This window comes from Sus scrofa, chromosome 4 (genome assembly GCF_054392235.1).
Source record: "Sus scrofa isolate SSC_HxYL_T2T_F1_AM1 chromosome 4, Sscrofa_HxYL_maternal_Yorkshire_Landrace_v2.0, whole genome shotgun sequence".
Taxonomy (NCBI): domain Eukaryota; kingdom Metazoa; phylum Chordata; class Mammalia; order Artiodactyla; family Suidae; genus Sus; species Sus scrofa.
Window position 1 is genome coordinate 35,768,071 of NC_139386.1, and position 23,455 is coordinate 35,791,525.

The window sequence follows — 23,455 nt, forward strand, 5'->3', positions numbered from 1 at the left end:
GCCGCCTCCAGGAGGCACTGGCCTGGCCTGGCACAATGGGGAGCAGGGTAAGACCCTCTTGGCCCCCTTGCCCTCTGCGCCTTCTCCCTTGGCACTTCTCAGCATCCTCCCCTTTTATGCTTTGCCTTCATCTTTCTCTGACTCCTTTTTTTTTTTATTTTTTATTTTTTTTTTATTTTTATTTTTTTGGTCTTTTTGCCTTTTCTAGGGCTGCTCCTGCAGCATATGGAGGTTCCCAGGCTAGGGGTCTAATTGGAGCTGTAGCTGCCGGCCTACACCACAGCAGCAGCAACACCAGATCCGAGCCGTGCCTGCGACCCACACCAAAGATCACAGCAACGCTGGATCCTTAACCCAATAAGCAAGGCCAGGGATCGAACCCAAAACTTCATGATTCCTAGTCAGATTCCTTAACCACTGCGCCACGACGGGAACTCCTCTGACTCACTTTTCCTTGTTCTGTCTCATAGTCTACTTTCCAACCTCTTACTCTCTTTATCAGGGTGTTTGGGGTTTTTGTCCTGCCTGGCTGTCCCTTCCCCTTCTTCCAGCTCCTTACCCGCTCCCACACTTAACTGCAATCTGGTTGCTGGGCTTTGTACAACAACCTCGTAAAAAATCCCTCTGTGGTGGCCCCTCTGAGTCTTCCTCCACTTTCAGCAGAGTGGCCACTTTATGTCACTCCCCGATTCAAGAGCCGGCACAGTCTTCCCAGGGCCTGCAGAGTGGAGTCCAAACTCTGTCAACTGGCTCTGCCTGCCTTTCTTTCACCCACTCAATTGTTTGTTGGTTAAGCGAACAAATCAACTTAGTTTCTGAGCACCTACCACGAGCAGATACTGTACCAGGAGCTGGGGAAGAGATAATACAGAATAATTACAAGAATATTTACAAAGGAAACAATGTCTAAGACTTGCTTCAAAATAACCCTACCTCAATATATGCTTGAAACTTTTCTGTTAAAAATATAATGGATGGGGAGTTCCCATTGTGGCTCAATGGTAATCAACCTGACTAATATCTATGAGGATGTGGGTTCGATCCCTGGCATCACTACGTGGGTTGGGGATCTGGCGTTGCTGTGGCTGTGGTGTAGGCTGGCAGCTGCAGCTGCCATTTGACCCCTAGCCTGGGAACTTTTCTGGCTGCAAGTGTGGCCAGAAAAAGCAAAAAAAAAAAAAAAAAAGGGATGAAAAAAACTGAAAATCCCTGACTTCCCTTTTCTCTCCACTTTCCACGCTCAGCCATATGAAACATTCAGCCCCATCCAGCATTGAACCTCCAGGTAGGTATTAACATGCTTCCTCCACTCAGAACCCTATTTTCTCCATCCTTCCCTCCTTGTCCTAGTTGACTCCCACTCAATCTCTAAACCCAGATTAAACTAACAGCACTTTCTCCAGGAAGCTTTTCCTGACGCCTCTAAAGCAGGGCCCTGTTGGGGGTCCCCACCACAGCTTATAACAGGGTTACCATTTGTTGTAATTGCTGATTGTTAATCGGCTGCCTTTCGAGATAGGCTACAAGCTCTGGGCACGGGAAACATTTCTGTTTCTGTCTTATCCCCAGAGCCAAGCACACATTAGATGCTCAGTAAACATTCACTGAATGAGGGAATAAAAAGGACTCTGTAGTAACAGGGCAGCTGGCACAAACCTGGCCTCATGTGGGGTCTGACGGGGGATGGGTGAGGAAGGGGAGGAGTTATTTTGGCACAGGCTGGGCACCAGCCACGGCCTACCCATCTTCCCTGCCAAAGTCAGGAGTTTGCACCTTGGGCCAGCAACACCACTTCAAGCAGTGTCCTAGAAATTTTCTGGGCAGAATTTTGAAGTTCTTTTTGTCAAGTCTCAATTAATGACTTGGTCATATCTTTTCTGGCTTTTCAGTGAAGTTCCAAGTGCTCTAATTGCAAATGCCCAAAGAGTCAAGAATGACATTTCTTGAAAATTTCGTCTCAATAACACAGCACCTGCAACATGCTGTATGCTAACCCAGAGCAAATAAGAATAGGAAATATGAAATGACATGGCTTATTATTTTATAGAAGTGTCAAGGGCTGGATATTTCCTCCTGGCACTGACATGTATGGCTTCTCAAAGAGGGGACTTTCCTGAACACTCTACTTAAGCAGCCTCTGCATCCACTCTTACTGCCCCCTGCTGAATTTGTTGATAGCATCTATCATTACCACAATCATGTATGTTTACTTACAGGGAGTGGTGGTCTGCCCCTCCCTCCCCCTTAGTATGTAAGCAGCCTATAACCAGGAGCTCTGTTTGGTGTTAACCAATGCTGGGCACCTCGTAGGTGTTCAATGAGTGAATGAATGAATGAAAGTGGTATTTATTACTGAGCATGGCCCCTCTGTAATAACGGAAGCAAACCTTTTTTTTTTTTTTTGGTCTTTTTAGGGCTGCACCCAAAGCATATGGAGGTTCCCAGGTTAGGAGTCAAATCAGAGCTATAGCAGCTGACCTATGCCACAGCCACAGCAATGCCAGATCTGAGCCACATCTGTGACCTACACCACAGCTCACAGCAACTCTGGATCCTTAGCCCACTGAGTGAGGCCAGGGATCGAGAATCTTCGTCCTCATGGTTATTAGTCAGATTCTTTTCCGATGAGCCACGAAGGGAACTCACAGAAGCAAACTTTTTAATCCAGTCTTTTGCCTCCACATTTATGCAAAAATTTTAAAAATTGTTCTTTTGTGAACTACACAAAGGTCATAAAATACTTTGACATTTTTAGATGAAATGAGTGAAAGAAAGACCCTTCTTATCCCATGAGCTTACTTTGCAGCAAAAAGAAGGTGAGTAACATAGATAGCTTCAGATATGAAATGCTGGCCATGTAATCTACTTTGATTTGTTCGGTGGAGTACTTAGAGATCTAACCAAGGAATAGTTATAGTACATATAAAAATGGAAGTGTCTTGGAGCTCCCTTGGTGGTGCAGTGGTTAACGAATCTGACTAGAAACCATGAGGTTGCGGGTTCGACCCCTGGCCTTGCTCAGTGGGTTAAGGACCCGGTGTTGCTGTGAGCTGTGGTCTAGTTCACAGACGCAGGCTCAGATCCCGCATTGCTGTGACTATGGTGTAGGCCGGCGGCTAAGGCTCCAATTCAACCCCTAGCCTGGGAACCTCCATATGCTAGAGGATTGGTCCTAGATTTACATGCCTTTGCAAATTCTTCCACAAAAGCATTTTTAATGAACAGGGTTATTTTGCTGGATGGGTATCCTTACTGCTGGGCATATAAGTTAATAATAAGTGTTTGCTTGTTTATTTGTTTTTTAGGGCCACACCCATGGCACATGGAAGTTCCCAGGCTAGGGGTCGAATCTGAGCTGCAGCTGCTGGCCTACACCACAGCCATAGCAATGCCAGATCCTTAACCCACTGAGCGAGGCCAGGGATCGAACCCAGTCCTCATGAATATTAGGTTCATTACCGCTGAGCCGCAACGGGAACTCAAAGCATAAGTTTTTATTATTTTAAGCACTGCTGGTTCTAAAAATATTTGTGTTAATAGTTACATCTTTATGCTAAATAATTACTTTGGTGGATTAAATTCCTTATCAATAAGTTTTATAATTGAAGGATATAATTATTGTCAAGGCTTTTGATAGTTTTCCCAGACACCCTATTTCCCTGTTCTTGATCTGTGAAACTGAGTACACCCTTAACTCCATCCTAGAATTGGGGTCCTGTCTTGTGCCTCTCCCAGGGGGTGGGAACTTGCCCCTCCTATGTAAGCCTCCCAGGGGTCCACTTCTTGTCTGCTTTTACCTGTCATGGCTAGAGGTGTGTAAGGTAGCCCTGTCTGCTTCTCTGTCTGTCATTACCTGCCCACTATGCTGACCCCTGGGGCAGGCCATTTTTCTGAACCATATTAGACATTGCCCAGGGTCACCCTGGGCCCTTGGCAAGTGTCCAGAGTCAGGCCACCCTTCTCTACTACCTTTTTGTGTGTGACGATTACTATAGTGTCCTGGCTCTTGGGGTATATTTCTGATCCTCTCTGCTGTTTACACAATACTGCTTCCTTGGTTAAGTTCTCTGAAATGTAATTCTCAAGTATAATGTTCCTTTCATAAAACACGATCTTCTTTATAATGATCAACTAGGGGCCTGAGTTCTAGGATGCCTTGTGGAAAAGCTGCATGGCAGCTACTAACAACCCATTTTAAAGACTGGCAACACAAATTATCCTAATCACAAAAAGAATGATATTTAATCTAGTTTGTAAATATTTGACTGTGGTAAAATAGGTATAACATGAAGTTTACCATTTTAATCACTTTTAAGTGTATAATTCAGTGGCCTTAAGTAGAGTCAAAATGTTGTGTAACCATGACTGCTATCTTTTTCCAAAACTCTTTCATCACTCCAAATAGAAACTCTGTAAACATTAAGCAATAACTTCCCATTCCCCTCTCCTAGCCATGGTAACTGCTACTTTCTGTTTCCATGAATTTGTCTGTTCTTGATATTGGATATAAGTGGAATCATATGCTACTTGTCTTTTTGTGTCTGGCTCCTTTCACTTAGCATAATGTTTTCAAGGTTCATCCATGTTGTAGCAGGTATCAGAATTTCATTTTTTATGGCTGAATACTATTTTATCATGTATGTGCCATGGGGTTTTTGTTTTTGTTTTATTTTTGGGTTTTTTTTTTTTTTTTTTTTTTTTGCCTTTTCTTGGGCCCCTCCTGTGGCATACGGAGGTTCCCAGGCTAGGCGTCTAGTCGGAGCTGTAGCCACTGGCCTACACCACAGCCACAGCAACACGGTATCTGAGCCACATCTGCGACCTACACCACAGCTCACGGCAATGCCAGATCCTCAACCCACCGAGCAAGGGCAGGGATCGAACCCGCGACCTCATGGTTCCTAGTCGGATTCGTTAACCACTGTGCCACGACGGGAACTCCTGCGCCACAGTTTTTATCCATTTACCTGTTGGTGTACACTTAGGTTGTTTCCACAGTTTGGCTAATGTGAATAATGCTGCTATTATTAAATGCCTAGCATCTCTAATAACCCTAATTATAAAGGAATGGTATTTAATCTGTTCTTATGATTCACCTTCGTTACTAACATTTCCAATTTCTCATAAATATATATAGATATGAAAGTCACTAGCCACATTCTCTTTGAATAATCAGTGCTTTAAACAGTATACCAAAGCAGCCTAATTTGTATTTTAACCTTAGTCCAGGATTTATTTGAGGAAGTTTACAAAATACAAAAGGAGCAAAATAGATTTTTTTTAAAAAAGGAAGATTTAGAGAAAAACAAGGATGGCATTGTAAAATGAAGCCTGGGCAATATACACCAAAAATGTAGAATATACCAAAAATTATTGCACAGTAGGTATGTCATAATTTCTAAGCTTCCTAGTGACCAAGAAAGAATCAGTCAGAAGAGTCATAGGGTTTAAGATAAGAAACAAACAAAAAACGACCAGTTGCTCAGGAGAAAAAGTCCAAATGTTTCCAGGATTGAATTACAAGATAAGTGAGGAGAACTATTTAATACAATAGATTGTATCTTCAGTAACTTGCTTATAGTAAACACAAACTGAGTTTCATAAGGCTGTTTCTTATAGTGCTGCTCAAAGGAAGCTAAAGGTATAACATAGAGTGGAACTCAAAAAAAAATTATAAGAAGGGAAAAATATGTCCAAACATTCAACTCTCTGCCTCAGGAATGCGATTTGGATTTTAACAAATACGTATGGAATGAATGCATTATATACTCAAGTAATTATTTCTTAATAATGATTTATTTTTTGCCTTTTTGGGGGTGGGACACACCCACAGCATATGGAAGTTTACAGGCTAGGTAGGGGTTGAATTGGAGCTACAGCTGCCGGCCTACACCACAATCACAGCAACACTGGATCTGAGCCGTGTTTATGACCTACACCGCAGCTCAGGGAAATGCTGGATCCTTAACTCACTGAACAAGGCCATGGATTGAGCCCAAGTCCTCATGGATACTAGCCGGGTTCATTACCACCGAACCACAATGGGAACTTCTTAATTATGATTTCTTAAAAATAAATTTCTGATGAGTTGAGTAGCAGGGAATTTTGGATATTTTTTCTGAGAAGAAATTAGAAACCCTTTGCCCAGGTTACTGATAAAAGGAAACTTAATTTGCTGAAAAATCTTCTAAACAGAAAGTAGACCTGGCATGCCTTTATCAAAATGAGAAGTTCTAAACAACATCAAATGTTGGTGAGAACATGGAGCAACTGGAATTCTCACACATTGTTGTTGGAAATGTAAAATGGTACAACTCTGGGGAAAAGTCTGGCAGTTTCTTACAGACTAAGCATATGCCTATCATATGACCTAGCAATTTCCCCCTTGTGTATTTACACAGGATAAATGAAAACATACTTTCACAAAAGGAACTATGTTAGCAAATTCATAGCAGCACCCAGGCTTTTTTCTAGTTTATCGTAATAATAAAAAACCAGGGAGTTCCGTCATGGCTCAGTGGAAATGAAGCTGACTAGTATCCATGAGGACACAGGTTCGATCCCCGGCCTTGCTCAGTGGGTGAAGAATCTGGCATTGCTGTGAGCTGTAGTGAGGTCACAGACACAGCTCAGATCTGGCATTGCTATGGCTATGGTATAGGCCAGTGGATACAGCTCCGATTCAACCCCTAGCCTGGGAACTTCCTTACGTGGTGGATGCCGCCCTAAAAAGACAAATAATAATAATAATAAAACTGGAAAAGCCTGGGTGCCCACAGTAGGAGAATGGACAGACTGTGGTATACCTACATAAAGGAATTATATTCAGCAGTAAAAAGGAAAGAACAACTTTTACAAGCAAAAGCATGGATGAATTTTAAAAACATGCTGATAAAAATTTGGTAAAAGAGGAAAATAATGCAAAAGCTTAAAAGTTTTTACTTTTGAGTTGAGTCAGGACGAGGATAATTCTTGTCTAGGTCCATGGCCCAGCGTAAATGCCTCAGTTTTGTCACGCGGGAAATAGTGACAGTAATCACTGATTATAGAATAAAATAAGCATCGATGTGATTTTATTTTCTATTTTAAATTTTAAGTAAAGCTTACCTGTATTTTTCTGTAATTTGTTTCCTTTCGTTTAACCATGATTAAAAGCACTCGGTAAAAATCCGTATAGTACAAATTGTCATTAGTCAAAACAAAAAAGATATTGGTTGGCAAGAGGGGAGAGAAAGAAAATATTACTTGAAAAGAACATCATGTAATTACTGTATTATGTTTTGTTGCCAAAAACATTATGCTGAGTGAAAGAAGCCTTACTGAGGAGTTCCCTTGTGGTGCAGCAGATTAAGGACCTGGTGTTGACACTGCAGCAGCTGGGATTGCATCAGCAGCCCCGATTTGGTCCCTGGCCCCGGAACTTCCATATGCTACTCGTGCGGCCGAAAAATAAAAATAATATAAAATAAATATTGACAAGTATATGCATGATATGTAACAAAACAAGTAAAGTAAAATGTTAATGGTAGAATCTCCTTTGTGGGGTGGGGTGAGGTAATAGAGGGAGGTACTGGAAACATCTTTGGGCTTCCCTGGATGCTTGAAAGTTTTTGTATTTTAAAAAATCCAAAAGAGGAGTTCCCATCTTGGCGCAGTGGAAACGAATCCGACTAGGAACCATAAGGTTGCGGGTTCTATCCCTGGCTTCGTTCAATGGGTTAAGGATCCAGCATTGCTGTGAACTGCGGTGTAGGTCACAGACATGGCTCGGATCCTGAGTTGCTGTGGCTGTGGCGTAGGCCAGCAGCTGCAGGTCTGATTCAACCCCTAGCCTGGGAACCTTCATATGCCGCCTGTGCAGCCCTAAACACACACACACACAAAACATAAACATCAGCTGACAGGTTCGTACCAATTTTACTATTGCAGTTCTAAATAAAATCCACCAGGTGGCAGAGAAATGGAATCACAGTAAACATGCTTGTTTCTAATTTAAATGAATAATGGGAAATATCTTATTACTTCTGCTAATAGAAAATATTTGCAGGCTTTTAACATGAAATTCACTATACAGGACACAGAACTAAATATGTCATCTATATCTGAACTCCAACCTATGCCTAAGGATATTTATTAAAAAAAAAAAAAAATGGTGAGTATTCTGATTTGCCATACTCGTTTTTACAATTTCACTCTCTTTCAGGGGTTATCTTCATTTATGGGTGAGAGAATGACTGTGCAGTTATCCTTTCTCACTGCTCCCATGATGAACCAAGCTCATCCGTCACCCTCATTGGTCTCAAAGTGATTTCAGCCTCCCCCTCCCATTAGAACTCAGAAGCAAAAAAAAAAAGGAGTTCCCGTCGTGGCGCAGTGGTTAATGAATCCGACTAGGAACCATGAGGTTGCGGGTTCGGTCCCTGCCCTTGCTCAGTGGGTTAACGATCCGGCGTTGCCGTGAGCTGTGGTGTAGGGTGCAGACGCGGCTCGGATCCCGAGTTGCTGTGGCTCTGTGGCCTACGCCGGTGGCTACAGCTCCGATTCGACCCCTAGCCTGGGAACCTCCATATGCCGCGGGAGTGGCCCAAAGAAATAGCAAAAAGACAAAAAAAAAAGAACTCAGAAGCCACAAGCTTCTAAAAAATTCTTTACCAGTGTTAACAGATCTTTAAGTTCTCCTTCTCTTAAATGCTTTACCTAGCGTGACAACAATTTCAAAGTAGCATAGAAGTACATGATGTAAAGAGAAAAAGGAAAAAATACTCCCTGCATGTGATTGCAAAGAAGCTATTAAGTAGACTAGACAATTTGAGTTATTCATAGATATCAATATATACTTTATACATAAGATCAACCTCATGATAATTCCATTTGAGCAGAGCTTGATTTGTCTCCTGTAATTCTCCAGAGGGAGTCCTAATTGGTCTGCACACCGAATTAGACAATCTCTCTGCATTTCCTTCCCTGACACAGGCTTTAAGATGGCAATGAAGCAGTGGTGAGCTAAGAGCATGTCAACAGTTGCCTAACTCATTTTTTGTTTGGGAGGAAGAAGAGGATGCATAAGAAAATAAAATTCGGAGTTCCCGTTGTGGCACAGTGGAGACGAATCTGACTGGTATCCATGAGGATGTGGGTTCAATCCCCAGCTTCCATCAGTGGGTTAAGGATCCAGCATTGCTGCGAGCTGTGGTATAGATCACAGATGAGGCTCGGATTCCACATTGCTATGGCTGTGGCATAGGCTGGTAGCTGCAGCTCTGATTCAACCCCTAGCCTGGGAACTTCCATATGTCCAAGGTATAGCCCTAAAAGGCAATTGAAAAAAAAAGAAAGAAAAGAAAATTTGTGGAGCCAGATATCTGTTTAGCAAATAGACTGATCATCCTTTCAGATGACAGAAAATGACTCTCCATTAGTAGTTTTGCAAATGCATCACACTACTGGGGCACTCAAGATCTGGGGGTAAAAGAGTCAGTGACATGGCATGTGGGGTATTCAGCTACTGGATGCAAAACATCAGCCAATTACTCTCAAAAACCAACTGCACTGATAATGCCAAAACCCTGCCTTAACATTAAAATCCTATGGCCTGTTTTATGTTTTGTTGAAAGTACCTTTCATGGCAATTTGTTTTTAACCTGACAAACGCCATCCTATGGGAACAGAACGTGAGAACATTCTCACAATTTCAGGGCTTCGAGTTAGTCTCTGTTCGACTCGTCTAGCAAGTTGACTCATCCTTTTCCTAACTTGGCAGCAACCAGATACATTAGTGTTATGTAGAATCACACCCTGTTTTAAATGCTTATTCAGCTGCAATTCCAATATTTTGGACGTGCTACGGTCATTCACATTTCAATATGTGTTTGTGATCTGCAGTATTAACTCTGCCACTTCTTGGTCACAATTCGGGCTCAGCATTTATGTCATGAAAAAAGAAATGCTGTGCCTGCTGAAAAATACACTCTAATTACAGTAATAATATAACAGCAAAAGACAGTTTGTCTGACAATTAAAGAACTTAGGATCATCATGTTATAGCAAGTGTTGCTGAATAGCAAGAAAAATTAGGGATCAGAATATGTATATTTTCTCAAAAACTTTTGACTCCAAAATATAAGAAATTATCTTCCTATTTCTCTCAATTTCTTTCTCTTTCTTTTTTTCCATACCTTTTTTTTTTCAAACTGAAAAATTTTTTTTAAAAAAAAGCCAATTTTCAACTTGGTTATAATTAGGTTTTAGTCAGTACAGCTGTTTTTAACATTGTATACTGTCTTTCCCTCCAGTTAATTGGGTTATAGTGTCCAGCCAACTACTTGCAGTGAACATATACTATCAGACAAAAATTTGGCTTCTTTAAGTATCACAGAGGTACTATTATCCCTGTGAAAAAAATGTAGTAACTAAAGCACAATGAAGCAGTGTGACTTGACCAGCTGATGCAAAAAATTCACATCTCCTGAATGTTGCGATAGGTAAAGATAGTGGACTAGATTCTAAGACTAATGGGACAAGGCTTTGCATCCAACCCCCCTGGGGGTCAGGTAATAACGCACTATTATGGGAGTTCCCGTTGTGGTGCAGTGGTTAACGGATCCGACTAGGAACCATGAGGTTGCAGGTTCGACCCCTGGCCTCGCTCAGTGGGTTAAGGATCCGGTGTTGCCTTGAGCTGCGGTGTAGGTTGCAGATGCGGCTCAGATCCCGCATTGCTATGGCTCTGGCGTAGGCCGGTGGCTACATCTCTGATTCGACCCCTAGCCTGGGAACCTCCATATGCCGAGGGAGCAGCCCCAGAAAAGCCAAAAAGCCAAACAAAATAATAATAATGCACTATTATGGTCACGACTTCTAGAGAGCCAAATATCTGACACAAATAAGCCATAAGTCAAAAGACTGATCTGGGAAGAGAGGGATCTGTGTATCTCCATCCACTTCCACGGACAGAAAGACAGCTGAAAGCACAAGCCCTCCTGAGGGAAACCAGCAGTGACATGACATCCTAAGTAAGGTTGACGCAAACATATGCATACCTTGGAAATTTTAATTATGCCAGGTATGACGAAGTATGACCCTGATGACTACGTTGGGGAAACCCACACATCATATTGCATGTGTCCCAAATGACACATCATTTGTTTATTAAAGACATCCTCCTCTTATTTGTACTTTAAATTCTGTCACTAAAGATAGCTCCCTTTAAGGTTAACCAATTCATGTTCCTTGCTGACGTTCTGAAATTATAAGAAAGAAAAAATGTTAAAATGTCATCTAAATAAAACGAACACATGGGTATATGGGTGCTTCAAATTTACGTTGGGAATAACAAGTGTATAAAATATAAATTTTCTCATATAGCATACTTAAAGTTATAATCATATTTTAAGAATCCAAGGTGTTATCATAAAAGATACCTACTCTAAGTCTCTCGTTTTTTTTTCAAATTAAAGAAATACGAGCCAGAGACCATAAGAGATTTCCCTGTATAACCCAGAAGAGCAGCAGGGTGTGGTCATGGTAGCAGGAAGAACCTTGGTGCCCATGTTAGCCATTCCAAGTCAGGTGCATGGCATCCATGGTACCCAGCCAAGTAAAAGAGAAATTCTCCACACTGGAATTCATTCCTGAGGCAGTGTGGTGTGGGGGGAAGGAAGGCCAGGTTTGGAATCAAGGTTTGGATTCTCAATTCCAGCTCTTTTACTTACTAGTTCCACCCCCCACCCCCACCTTTGGCCCTGCCCAGAGCATGCAGAAGTTCCCAGCCCAGGAACTGAAGCCACACCACAGCTGCTACCAGAGCTGCAACAGTGACAACATCAGATCCTTAACCCACTGCACCACCAGGGAACTCCAGCAGTTCTCCTTCTGTATGACGGTGAGAAAATTAATTTCTTGGAGTCTCAGTTTCTTCACCAATAAATAGGGACAGTCAGATGTGCTATAAAGATCTGATGCGAGGATTAAAGACACACAGCAGGTTCTCAAAATACAGCTGTTATTATTATCATTAGGAGACTTTGAGCAAAAATGATTTCAGGTTTACATGGGAAGATAATACTCGGGACCCAGTTTCAGTAGGGGAGGTCCTACGGCTAATTGTTCCAGAAGAAACAAGCCACAACTGCAGTGATTATCTGTCATTCTCCTCCCTATCCCCAAATGCCTTTGTCACCCTATACTTTAAGTCATTTATTTTGAGAATTTGGCCTAGTCTAGGAGTTTGATGTGTGATCACGAAACAAAGTTCTGCAGCCCACGTGAGTACTGAGTTAGATGTCTGGGTGATCCTTTATAACTTGACCCAAGCAAGTGAACCAACCAACCAGAGCTATACAGAAGATCAAGCCTCCCTGGTTCACACAGACAACAAAACTGAATGTATGTCACTGTCTCTCTTGTACCTATGGGATTTTATTTTAAAGAATTGACATGTGAGATTTATTTGAATCACATAATATTAAGCTCCTTTGGATTTGTTGTGTTTCTGATGTATTCATTTCAGCCTCTAACCTAGGCAAATTCTATATTTACAAATACATTTGACCAACTTAGAACTACTAGAGGAGTTCCTGCTATGGCACAACAGGATTGGCAGCATCTTGGGAGTGCTGGGACGCGAGTTCGATCCCTGGCTTGGCACAGGGGGTTAAGGATCCGGCTTTGCTGCAGCTGCAGCTTGGGTTGCAACTGCGGGTCGGATCAGAACTCCATATGCTGTGGGGCAGCCAAAAATGAAAAAAAAGAACTACTAGAGCTTAATTTTTTTAAGAAAGATACAAGAAAATCTCAGCCATTATGAGCCTATGGAGAATGTCACACTAGATACTTACTTTTATAAGTAATCAAGAGTTAGTGTTCTAAACACTAAGGTTTTTTCATTGTAATCTACCCATGGGATTTAATTTACAGAGGTGACTGAATGAGGATGCAGCGAGGTCAATGCCATTGAAAGGACTACTTGCATCTCCAGAGAGGAGAGGCCATGCCACAGCACACAGGGCCATTTGGGAGCCAACTGGTTTTGGTTAGAAGGCAGAGCTGGAAGAGGGGTGGGAAGGGGGAGTCTAGGTCAGAGCCTTTATTGCAGTTTGTGAAGCAAAGGTAAGACAGGGCAGAGGAAACATTTACAGATCAGTCAGTGTGCATGATTCTGGCGGACTGGGCAATAGGAATGGTCTCCAGTTGCTTGGTACTTGGCCCTGGGATGGCATAGGTCAGGAGAAGTATTGATTTGGTGTATAATATACACAAGGGAGTGGTTGGAGGTAGAGACACAAGGTTGGTTGGTTTGCTTGCAAAGGGCATATCCCTAAGCAAGTTGTTATTAACTTTAGGAATTAGCTATGCCTGGGAGGTACAGTCTCTCCCTGGAGCTGGAAGGCCCCTAAAATATTAAAGCGTCATAAGATACAGAAAATAAAAAACAGAATTAATACAGTTATGGAAGTTCCAAACAAGCATTTTCCCTTTCATGCTATTTTTGACTCATCCCCCAATCACTTAGTGCTCTCCTATGGTATAGAGAAAGTACATTTTCATTTTTATATGTAAATAGCAAACAGTCTTGCTTTCAAATATTCATCTGGATGGAATTTGAGGTGATTTTTATTCTGCCTTTCATGGATTTTTTTTTAAAAGACCCTAGAGTCATGTTGAGTCATTAATCCATAGACGTTCAAAAACGAGAAGGGGTCTTGGAAGTCCCTCAAACCAGCTCTTTTATTTTATATCTGGGGAATCAGTCATTCAAAATTCTTCTGAGTCTTCACGGCTTTATTACTATTAAAATCAAACCCAGAATATAATTAAGCATGTAATTAAAAGCATTAGTAACCATACTCCAAAAAGTGGTTAAATTTCAGAGCATAACTAAACTCTTTCTTCTCCTCTTGTCCTCTTTCCCCCAAAGTCATAGTTCAAAGTGACGGCATTAGAAAAAGTCTCTTCAGATCATCACAAGTTAGGGAAAAACTCCAAGAGTCACTTTCAGGGCAGATTTCTCTATTTGGGATCAACCCACCACGACCAGCCCATAGAGCAGACTTCAGCCAAAATCAAGACCATTGACCAGATGACAGCTTTACAGGGAAAAATCAAGGCAAAGGCTCTCCCTCAATAGACACCTGTATGATTCCTGTCTGTGAAAGAATGAATTGCTCCATTCATGATTTCCTTGTTTTGTTTTTCCCCTGCTTAACGGTAATCATGGAAAGAGAGCAGAACAGGCACATTAAATCTGATGCTCTCGCTCTCTCTCTCCTTTTTTTTTTTTTTTTTTTTTTTTTTTTTTTTTTTGTAGGCCACACCCATGCTATATGGAAGTTTCCAGTTTAGGGGCCGAATCAGAGCTGCAGCTGCCAGCCAACACCACAGCCACAGCAATGCCAGATCCGAGCCGAATCTGCGACCTACATCACAGCTCATGGCAATGCCAGATCTTTAACCTACTGAGAGAGGCCAGGGATCGTACCCACATCCTCCATAGACACTATGTTCATTTTTTAACCCATTGAGCCACAGAGGGAACTCCAAATTTGATACTCTCTTCTCCTTTGCTTATTCGGCTGCCTGAGAGTCTAATGATAAGGATGGTATGCAGAGAACTAGAAAAATGAGATGGTGTAACCTGAGGCATGTCCACACGGGGAAAGAAAAGTCAAGTCTCTAACTGCAGGGCAATGCCAAGGGTGCTTGAAATAGCTTGACTCATGTATTTATCTTTCTGAAGCCCTGTGACTACATACTGCCTGAAATCAAACATGGTTAGAAAATTATTTGAAAAAAAATCATTTCATTAATTGCATTTTTGTTTTACACTGTACTATATGCACATGGTTTAAAAATTCCACTAGTCCTACAAGTCTAGTTATGAAAAACAGCAGTTCCCACCTGCCAAATTTCTCTTCAGTCACAGCTACTTATAATTCTCTTCATCAGTTCTTTTGGTATTTATCTCTACATCTCTAAATAGCATTCTTTTTCAGGGCCGAACCCCAGGCATATGGAAGTTCCCAGACTAGGGGTGGAATCAGAGCTGCAGCTGCTGGCCTGCACCACAGCCACAGCCACAGCAATGCCAGATCTGAGCTGCATTTGTCACCTATACCACAGCCGGATCCTTAACCTGCTCAGCAAGGCTAGGGATCCAACCTTTGTCCTCATGGATACTTGTCAGATTTGTTTCCACTGAGCTACAGGAACGCCTGTTCTTTATTATTCTAAGTCACATGTTTTTTTCTGTATGTCACATCTTTGTTGAGATATAATTTGCATACAAATCAAAGTGTACAATTCAATGTTTTCTCAGTATATTCATAGTTACGCAATCATCACCACAATCAATTTTAAGACATTTCCATCATCCCCAAAAGAAAATCCATACCTATTACCAATCACTTCTGATTTTCCCTCAGTTCTCCCAGTCCTAGGCAATCACTTATCTGCTTTATAGACTTACCTATACTGATCACTTCACGTAAATCCAATCACACCATATCTAATCTAATCTTTTGTGAGTGGCTTAGCATAGTATTTCCAAGATTCATCCCTGTTGTAACAAGTATTAGAACTCCCTTCTTTTTAAGGGCTGAATAAGATTCCATTTTATGGATACACCACATTTTATTTCTCAACACATCAGTTGATGAACATTAGGGTATTTCTGTCTCAGGACTATGAATAGCCAAAATGCTGCTTTGAACATTCATGTACAAGTTTCAGTGTAGATGTATGTTTTCATTTCTCTTGGATCTAGACCTAGGATTGGAATTCTGTGTCATATGGTCACTCTAGGTTTGAGTTTTTGAGGAACTATCAGGATGTTTTCCAGAGAGGCTGCACTATTTCACACTACCAGCAGGTGTGAAGTTTCCAGTGTCTCCATATCCCATTCATCACTTATGATCTGTTGTTTTTGTTTTATTTTGTTTGTGTTTTGCTTTTTAGGGTCGCACCCTCGGCATATGGAGGTTCCCAGGCTAGAGGTCCAATCGGAGCTGATAGGGATGGAGTAGACACAGGTAGTTGCAGACATCCGGATAAGGGACCATATTTAAAGAGGGAAACTTAGGGGACATTGGGAGGTCTCTGTAAGTAAATAAATTGCTCAAAAAACCTTCAGAACAAGGCAGGTTTGCTTCATTAGCGGAGCCTTGAGAATTGCCTCAGGTCATTGGGTGGGGGATGGTATTAGGCCTGCATTCATATTCAGACCAAGGGCAAGAGGCTGAGGACCCACCTTCTGCAGATTTGAATACACCTTACTGGATACTAAGGAGGAGCTACTACTCCCGGAAAGGAAAAGGCTGGTTTTTCCAACCCCCACTCCTCTTGGATGATAAAAACTGTAGCCCACCTGATCCTAGGGCAGAGCTTCCATGCCTGCCGCTTGCATCTCTCACAGGTGTCTTATCTTAATAAATCTATTTCTTGCCCATCACTTTGTCTCTCGCTGAATTCCTTCTGCTCAGAGACATGAAGAACCTGAACCTCGGTGAGTCCAGATACAGGGTGAGTGATTCTAATTTAAAACCTTGGGTTCGGAGTTCCCGTCGTGGCGCAGTGGTTAATGAATCCGACTAGGAACCATGAGGTTGTGGGTTCGGTCCCTGCCCTTGCTCAGTGGGTTAACTATCCGGCGTTGCCGTGAGCTGTGGTGTAGGTCGCAGATGCGGCTTGGATCCCGAGTTGCTGTGGCTCTGGTATAGGCCAATGGCTACAGCTCTGATTCGACCCCTAGCCGGGGAGCCTCCATATGCCGCAGGAGCGGCCCAAAGAGATAGCAAAAAGACAAAAAAATAATAATAATAAAAATAAATAAAAAAATAAAATAAAACCTTGGGTTCAAGTCCCAGTCTGGGTTTAGGCTGGGTTCAAGTCCCAGCATGTGGGTTCAAGTCCCAATCTGGTTTCTGGCTAGGTTCAGGCCACTAATACTGTGAGTTTCAGAGCTACAGCTGCCTCAGATCTGAGCCACATTTGTAACCTATACCACAGCTCAGCTCACAGCAATGCCAGATTCTTAATCCACTCAGCGAGGCGGGATCAAAACAAAAACATCATGGTTCCTGATTGGATTCATTTCCGCTTGCCATGAGGGGAACTCCTGATCTGCTTTTTTATCATAGCCATTTTAGTAGGTGTGAAATACTAACACAATGTTTTGTTTGGCTGCATCCATGTCATGTGGAAATTCCTGGGCCAGAGATAGAACCAGTGCCACAGCTGCGTCAATGCCAGATTCTTAACTGCCAGAACCTTAACCCATTGTACCACAAGGGAACTTCCAAGCCAATGTTTCGATTTGCGTTTCCCTGATGGCTAATAACGATGATCATCCTTCTCTGATGAAATATCTAATCAGATCTGTTTTTGTTTTTTGTTTTTTTTCTTTTTATGGCTGCACCCAAGATATATGGAAGTTCCCAGGCTAGGAGTTGAAATGGAGCTGCAGTCGTTGGCCTATGCCAGAGCCACAGCAACACCAGATCTGAGCCACATCTGTAACCTACACCACAGCTCATGGCAATGCCGGATCCTTAACCCACTGAGCAAGGCCAGGGATCGAACCCACAACATCGTGGTTCCTAGTCGGATTCGTTAACCACTGAGCCACAATGGGAACTCCTTGTCATCAATGCTTTAAGTGTCACATCTAAGAAAGTTTTGATGCAGATTTATTCCTGTCTATTCTTCTAGGAATTTTATAGTTTTATCACATAAACTTAGGTTTGTGATCCATTGGTGATTAATTTTTGTATATAGTCCAAGGTAGGGATCCAATTTCATTATTTGGCCTATGGATATCCAGTTGTCCTAGTACCATCTGTTGAAAGAACTATCTCCTTTCCCATTGAATTTTCCTGGCCCCTATTTTGAAATTAATGTGAAGATGTCTGGATTTTCATTTCTATCCCTTTCATCTCTATGTCTGTCTTTATGCCAGGGCCACATTCTTGATGGCTGTAGCTTTGTAGTCTTGAAATTGGGAAGCGTACATCCTCTAGCTTTGTTCCTCACATTGTTTTGGGGCCATCCTGGTGTGAGGAAGGACACACACTTCTGTGTGTCTCCTCTACTCTCCACACTTACTTCACTACAACACTGCTTCACTTCTGACCTTACATATGTAGGTTTCCCAAATATCAAGAAAATTTGGGAGTTCCCATCATGGCTCAGTGGTTAACGAATCCAACTAGGAACCATGATCTTGCAGATTCAGTCCCTGGCCTTGCTCAGTGGGTTAAGGATCCAGCGTTGCCATGAACTGTGGTGTAGGTTGCAGACACAGCTCGGATCCCGCGTTGCTGTGGCTCTGGTGTAGGCCAGCGGCTACAGCTCCAAATGAATCTCTGGCCTGGGAATCTCCATATGCCACAGGAGCAGCCCTAGAAAAGGCAAAAGGACAAAAAAAAAAGAATCCAGCGTTGCCATGAGCTGTGGTGTAGGTTGCAGACTCGGTTCAGATCTGGCATTGCTGTGGCTCTGGCGTAGGCTGGCAGCAACAGCTCCGATGAGACCCCTAGCCTGGGAACTTCCATATGCCGCAGGTGCGCAGGTGCAGCCCTAAAAAGACAAAAAAAAAAAAAAAAGACAAAAAAAAGAAATTTTGCAACACCAGGTAAGTGTCCTACAATTTGACTTAACTCTGACACTATCCACCTGGAGATATTTCAGATCCCACAGCTTAAGGATCTAGTCTTAGAAGACTGCCCCCACTCCCATGTCAGATGCCAATTGCATATCCAGGTTGTTATCCATGCTTCTAACTGACCAGCTCTAAATGGAAGTTTCCCATGATCCCCCCACTTAAGTTTGATTAACTTCCTAGAGCAGCTCACAGAGAAACATTCACTTATGTTTAAACTGCTACTATAAAAGATACTATAAAGGTATATAGAGTGAAGTCCAGAAGGTAACTTCTGTCCCCATGGAACAGCGGTGTGCTACCCTCCCGGCACATGAATGCCCCATTCGCCAAAGGGGAAGCTAATCAAATCTTGTTCAAGGAGTTCTTATGGTGGCTCAGCAGGTACAAATCTGACTAGTATCCATGAGGATACAGGTTCAATCCCTGGCCTTGCTCAGTGGGTTAAGGATCTGGTATTGCTGTGAGCTGTGGTGTAGACCTGCAGCTACAGTTCTGATTCAGCCCTACCCTGGGAACTGCCATACACTGCACATGGGGCCCTAAAAAGCAAAAGAAAAAAAAGTTTTTATAAAGGTAATCTCCAGCTCCCACCCCTAGGCCTTCCCTGAGGTCAATGGGTGGGGCTGAAGGTTCTAATCATTTAATAACTCTGTTTTTCTGGTGTCCAGCCCCAGCCTTAGGTCATTAGGAGCCCCACCCTAAATTACCTTATTAGCATAAATTCAGGTGTACTCAAAAGGAGCTCCTTATAAATGACAAACACTCCTATCCCTCAAAAAATTCTGAGGCATGTGCCAGGAGTGGGACATAGACCAAGTACATTTCTTATGATATCACATCTAGGTTCCTCACAACTTCCAAATAAACTTCAGAATAAGTTCGTTGATTTATGCAAAGATGTCAGCTGAAATTTTGGTAGCAGAGTGTATTGAATCTGAAGATCAATTTGGGAACTACTATAATATTTTTTGATCCAGGAAATAGCCATAAATGGAATGCCTTTCCATTTATTTAGGCCTTCTTTAATTTCTTTCAACAATGGGTATTAGTGTTCAGAATGAAACGAAGTAGGACTTTGTGAAGTTCCTGAGCACAGAAGCCTTTTTGTATCCCCCCACCACCCCTTCTTGTTTATAGGGAATAGGCTTCAGCCTCCAGAACCTTCCCTGAGGGCAGGTTCATGCAGTTGCTAATCAGGGAAGGGAGGGGATGCAGAAGACAAGGGAGGGGTAGTCTAGAAACAATAGTGCCGCCTTGGGCAGGGTCCTGGTTCTGCCTCAAGGGATACGAATAACAGTATTTTTGAGATCTTCCCCAAACTAAAACACCAATAATGGATTAAGTTAACTACTTGATGAAGAATTCTTCCTTCCAGAAAGAAGGCTACAGTTTGATAACTTCCAGGACCACAGAAGTTCATCAGGAGACCACCTGAGAGGTCAGATTAAGGGAATCAGGCCCTGCACCCACCCTGCTGTTGATCCTTATCAGCCATCCTGCCCTTGCACCATTGCTATAAAGCTCACCAAATCCTTCTGGGCAGGACACAGCTGTTGGAGGCTTTAACCCCCTGTGTTTCCTTTTGCCTGGCTCTTTTTTCCTTTACCCAAAACTCTCTGAGGTTCAGTCTGACGTCACTGCACAGAGGCCGAGTTTTGGCAATAAGGATGTAAGTTTTGCACTGATTTTGGTAAGTTTATCCCTCACTATTTTATTCTTTTCGTTGCTATTCTAATACATCACATTATTTTTAAACCAATTTTAACATCTCTGAAATGAAGACCACGTGTCTTAACAATCAAAAGTATTTTAGCATCATGCCTTCAACTGGCAGCCATTTTTTAATCTTGACATAAATTTGACTTACAATCAATAGCTGCTTAGATTCAATACCATTTAGCACTAAATATGGAATGTCTATAAGACACTGAAGTGGAAATGTAAAATCGGCATTTGGGTATAGCCATTTGGAATCAGAAGAAAGGACTGGGAGTTCCTGTCATGGCTCAGCGGTTAATGAATCTGACTAGGAACTATGAGGTTGCGGGTTCGATCCCTGGCCTTGCTCAGTGGGTTAAGGATCCAGCATTGCCATGAGCTGTGGTGTGGGTCACAGATGCGGCTCGGATCCCTTGTTGCTGTAGCTGTGGTGTAGGCCAGCAGCTATAGCTCGGATTAGACCCCTAGCCTAGGAACCTCCACATGCCATGGGTGCAGCCCTAAAAAGGACAAAAAAAAAGAGAGGACTGCAGTGGAGATAGAAATGTGGGGTCATCTGAAGTTCCTTATTTAAAGCTACAACTTTTTCCCTTGGGCTAAGAGTGTAGAGAAGTCAAGAATATCTAGGTTGCAGCCCTGATGAGAAATCTCAACAAGTAGAAATTGAGTAGAGGAAGAAGAGCCAGCAAAGGAAACATTTTTAAGTCTACTATCATCATTATTGCTGTTATTATTTGTCACTCGATGGAAGGACCTCTAGAGTCTGGACCTCACCTCCTTTGTTTTCTAATGAACCCTCGAGCTGAGCACTTGCCTACATTTAGATATTAACCTACGTGTCACAGATACATTGTGGAAAATGATTCAGAATAATCTGTGTATCTGAGAAGTAATATATTGATTAACCACCAGCACTTTCACCTCTGAAAACGTGACATGAATACAAATAAATAAATAAGCCTCTCAGGTCTTCAGAGAAGTCCTTTAATCTGAATGTGATTGAGACAGAAAATAGGCACAGGCTTACTGCATATTAACCTAGAGTAATTGTCGAAAGGCCGAAGAAAAACATTAGAAATACGGTAGCATTCATGATTAAAACTAGAAACGTGTATGAACATTCTTCTAAGGAGTTCATATCCCATTTGCTGTCACATTTCTAAAACATAAGTGGGACACCAGCTGGTAGTAATGCCAATTCATCTGCCTTTCATATTCTGTTTGTCACGGCACAGATACTGAATCTTAGCCATTCCTTTTTGCATTTTTTCCCCTTTGTATTTCAAATGCCCTAACCATCACATAAAATGACCATATCCTCTAGGTAGTGATTTTCTACCAGGGGAGAGTCTGACCCCAGAGGACACTTGGTAATGTCTGAAGACATTTTCAATAGTCAAAACTGGAGATGGGGTGCTACTGACATCAAGAGGGTGATGTTGCCGAACATCCTACAGTCCTCAGGACAGCCCCCAAACAAAGAATGATCTAGCCCAAAGTGTCATTAGCAACCAACATCAAGAAATTCTACCAATAAGGATAAATCTATAAATACATGAACTTTCTGGGGGCAAAGTCTACGGCTTTTACCAAATTCTCAAAGGAGGTACAACTCAAAAATTTAAGAAACACTGGCTCTACCAGATATTTCATCTAGGCCTGGGTAACAAGTGACATGGTAATCCTATTTCACCACAGAAATCACCTATCTAGTTAAAAAGACAGCTTTGCCAATCAGATTTCCCTGTCCTTTTCATCGTCCAGTCTCTTTCATGACTAGAGAAACACAGCTCTTCCAATTTCCTGTCTTTAGGTTTCCCAAGTGCCTCATGTGCTTCCTTCCTATTAGCCAGGTTAATATAATTATACAGTTATGGTGACTTAATAGTTAAGCTATGGCTTCATACATCGATAAGTTCTGCTTTCTTTTCTTTTTTGTCTTCTTAGGGCTGCACCCGCGGCATATGGAGGTTCCCAGGCTAGGGGTCCAATCGGAGCTACAGCTGCGGGCCTACACCACAGCCACAGCAACGCTGGATCCTTAACCCACTGAGCAAGGCCAGGGATCGAACCCGAAACCTCATGGTTCCTAGTGGGATTTGTTTCCACTGCGCCACGATGGGGACTCCCAGTTCTGCTTTCTTGATACACATCAGTTAATCTGATCAATAGCCATTTACTCACCCCCTACTATATTTCATATACTGCTAAGCACTGGGTATGCAGCGGCGAAAATGAGCTTACAATTGAGCACTGGAGAGAGATTAAAATTTGAACCTGTCGTTTAAAACTGCAATATGGAAGGGAGGGTGTGAAAAGTGAGAGGACCTGAAGTGGGGAGGAAAAGGAACGACTGAACAAGTTGTATGCCACCCAAATTCATTAAGCAGTTAACTCCTCCCTGGCTATTTTCAACAATTCTGTGATATATATACCCCGGTCCACCCAAGTTATCCTAGTAACTTGCCATGTATTTACATTCAACTACCATTTCCTGGGCGCTGACAGATAAATTAGGAGAGCGGAGGCAAGGTGAGAATGTCAAATGCCAAGAGTTCCTTTGTTGTTGCATCTGTAGTTCTAATTTGAAACAAACGTGTGTTGGGTGGCGGCGGCGGAGGCGAGGGGAGGGGGGAGGAGGGAAGCAGCAGACTAAAGCCAAGGTCTAAAAGGCCTTTCCAGATAAACAGATTTAATAATTACTAAATCGCCATGCTCTTGATCACATATTGGAAATTAGCCGTCGTGGCCTCTAAGTCAAGTAACACACACACACACACACACACCATTCCCCCAAATAGTAACAATTGATTAAACTGCTAAGTAGTTAGACTAAAATGGTCAGGGAGGCCTGGCCGGCAATTTTCAGCGAGACACTCAGGCCTGAATCTTGAACTCTCTAAAATTCCCAGATTCGTAGAGTAACCAGGGTTTCCCCGGAAACGAGGTAAAGGGCAGCTGGTGAGCGAACAAAGGCTGCACGTCCCAGTTAAGGGCCGACCAGCCCGCCCGGGCCTCACAGGAGGCGGGGACGGCAGTGCGCCTGGGTGGCGGGCTCCCGGGTCGGCGACCCTTAGCGCC

At 42.5% G+C, this 23,455-nt stretch overlaps 1 protein-coding gene across 1 annotated transcript in view; it reads left to right on the forward strand.

Annotated features, from left to right (window-relative positions):
- The window catches only part of RNF19A (ring finger protein 19A, RBR E3 ubiquitin protein ligase), a 1,069,816-nt gene that overhangs the window by 89,986 nt on the left and 956,375 nt on the right, over positions 1 to 23,455 (forward strand). The window lies entirely within an intron of this gene.